The sequence below is a fragment of the Nesoenas mayeri genome, assembly GCF_963082525.1.
Source record: "Nesoenas mayeri genome assembly, chromosome: 26".
In the NCBI taxonomy this organism is placed as follows: Eukaryota; Metazoa; Chordata; class Aves; order Columbiformes; family Columbidae; genus Nesoenas; species Nesoenas mayeri.
The window spans coordinates 710,842-714,068 of record NC_137552.1 but is presented as its reverse complement, the minus strand read 5'-3'; positions in this window follow the sequence as shown (position 1 = coordinate 714,068).

The window sequence follows — 3,227 nt, the reverse complement described above, 5'->3', positions numbered from 1 at the left end:
CTCCAGAATCTTTCTTGTATTGAGGAGTGCAGATGTGGAGTGAGCACTTCAGAGGTCACCTCAGAAGTACTGAGTAGAGGGGATCAGGTCTCCTGTCCTGCTGGTTGACTCTCTTCCTACTGCAGCACAGGCTGCTGTTGGCCTTCCTTGCCATGAGGGTTCATTGCCAGAGCAGACATAGGAACAACCCAGAGCTGCTGAAACTGAGCAGGACACAGCAGTGAGTATTCAGGAGAAGTATCCCAGCTGCTTGTCCAGCTCTTACTCTTCCCTCAGCATGCACCAATGACCACTGTTGGAAAAAAGGACTCTTGGTAGGAGATGTGACTCCTCCTGTGGTTTTACCTCCTTTATAAAAAAATCTCTAAAGAGATAAAGTGTTCTCCTAGCCCTGCATCTGTGGATAAGTGAAAGCCTCAACATGTGAGCAAGACCTGTCAGCCAGGCACTGGACAACAGTTTCTGTTGAACACCTTGAATTGTCTCTCTGCTCTTTCTGTGTCTCCTCCAGCTTAGGGACTGACCAGTGCTTTCCTGGGGGCTGGGGTGGAGTCCCTGTGTCCCCATGGGTTCTATGCCCAACAGAAAACTGCTGGTGGCTGTACTTCTAGGATGTGTCTTTCTGGGATCTTATTTACTCCAGGAACAGGAAACTTCCAGCATTTTGAGGAACTCACTCACCTGAGCAAGTTCAGCAGAGGCCCCTGTAAGGGCGTGTGGAATGTGAGAGCAGCTGCTTCACTAAGGCTGGCTGATCAAGTCCCTTTTCCTTTCAAAGTGAAGAACAAGGAAACGGGAAAGCGATTAACAAAGCATACAATGACACCAGTCTCTCAGTAAGTGATAGGGGATGCAAGGAAGGAGACCAGAGCTCTGCAGCCTCTAATTGATGAGCCGTTGGTAAACTGCAGGTGTAGATTTGAAGGGGGACAGGCTGAGATTTGTAAGTGACAAGAGCAACATGAGTATTCTGGATGTTTGAGAGGGTTGTGCAGGACTAGAGAACACTTCTGAAGGCATGTGCAGGGGAATGGTCAAAGGAGGGGGGAAAGAGAAGACTGGGTAGGAGCAAGGGGACGGAACAGAAAGGAGGAAGAAAATAGAAGGCGGTACCTGCAGCTGAGGCAGGACTGGTCAGTGCATTTCTTGGGAAGATCCCTATGCCTGACCACAGTATCACAGTATGTTTGGGATTGGAAGGGACCTCAAAAGCTCATCTAGTCCAATCCCCCTGCTGGAGCAGGAACGCCTAAGTGAGCTCGCACAGGAACATGTCCAGGCTGGTCTTGAATGTCTCCAGAGAAGGACACTCCACAACCTCCCTGGGCAGCCTGTTCCAGTGCTCTGTCACCCCCACTGAGAAGAAGTTTTTTCTCAAATTTAAGTGGAAGCTCTTGTGTTCCAGCTTGATCCCATTACCCCTTGTCCTATCATTGTTTGCCACCAAGAAGAGCCTGGCTCCATCCTCATGGCACTCACCCTTTATATATTTATAAACATTAATAAGGTTCCCCCTTAGTCTCCTCTTCTCCAAACTAAAGAGACCCAGCTCCCTCAGCCTTTCTTCATAAGGGAGGTGCTCCACTCCCTTAATCATCTTTGTTGCCCTACGCTGGAACCTCTCCAGCAGTTCCCTGTCCTTCTTGAACTGATGGGCCAGAACTGGACACAATATTCCAGATGTGGTCTCACCAGTGCGGAGTAGAGGGGAAGGAGGACCTCTCTCGATCTACTAACCACCCACCTTGTAATACAGCCCAGGATGCCATTGGCCTTCCTGGCCACAAGGGCCCAGTGCTGGCTCATGGTCATCCTGTTGTCCACCAGGACACCCAGGTCTCTTTCCCCTACACTGCTCTCTAATATGTAATTTCCCAACCTATACAGGAACCTGGGGTTGTTCGTGCCCAGATGCAGGATTCTACACTTCCCCTTGTTAAATTACATTACGTTATTCCCCACCCAACTCTCCAGCCTGTCCAGGTCCCGCTGGATGGCAGCACAGCCTTCTGGCGTGTCAGCCACCCCTCCAAGCTTAGTGTAATCAGCAAACTTGCTGATAGTACACTCAATTCCCTCGTCCAAATCGTTAATGAATATATTGAATAATATTGGCCCCAGTACTGACCTTGAGACACTCCACTAGATACTGGCCTCCAACTAGACTCCGCACCATTGACTACAACTCTCTGGCTTCTCTCCTTAAGCCAGTTTGCAACCCACCTCACTACTCTACCACTACAGTTCCCCCACTTTCTTATTAAATCCTTTCTTAACCATCCCTCTGTGTAACGTCCCATGTTTGAGTGCCAGTAGTTGGGGAGAGTGGTGTTAAAGAGAGAACTGAGTGCCAGTAACTGGATGGACTGTGCTGTGTGCAGCAAGGCCTCCAGCCAGCAGCTAGAGAAGTGACCTCTGCTCCCAGGGTCTGTCAGTCTCTGTGTCAGCAACTGAAGGGACAACATTGCACATGCATGTGTGAGAAGTCACTGGAGGGATCTCAGTGTTTTTTGGTGTTCTTTTTGAATTTAAGTTGATGCTCACATGTGTTTGTGGAATTTTCTGACATATTGCAAAATTGCTTGCCCAGTAAGAGGGAGGAAAAGTTGTATCTAAAACCAAAGCCAGCGGTGGGTAAGGTGGCCCAAGGCCAGCACATGACTGCTCAACAGACTGATACTGCCAAACTGTGGTAATGTTTGAGGGAACCAAGAGTGTGGAGATAAGCGTGAGATGAGTGGGTGATTGTGTGCATCTCTTTGTCAGTGAACACCAGACTGGCCATGCCAGGGAGAAGGAGGAGCCCCAGGTGCTGGGTCAGAGGGCCCTGGCTCCAGGCAGGGCTATGAGATGGGCCAAGGGCCCATGCTGCTATATGAGGGGTGCAGGAATGCGCGTGTGCTGGTGACTCCAGAGGGTGAGGGGATGTGTGTTTGCGCTATGGAAATGTGATCCAGGCATAATAGAGACAGTCGAATGAAGGGACACTTAGATGATGAAGACACTGGAGCATCTCTGACTTTGTGATAGACCGAGAAGCCTGGGACTGCTCAGCACAGAGAAATCTCAGGGAGATCTCACCAGTGTCTGCAATTATCTGAAGGGAGGTTGGCACAAAGGGAAACAGTGGAGACCCTCTCTGAACACCAGGGTGCATTGCACAGGCCTATGCCTCCTCAGTTCAGGTTAACTTAACGATAAAGAACAGTTTTTTACCTCTTCCATTA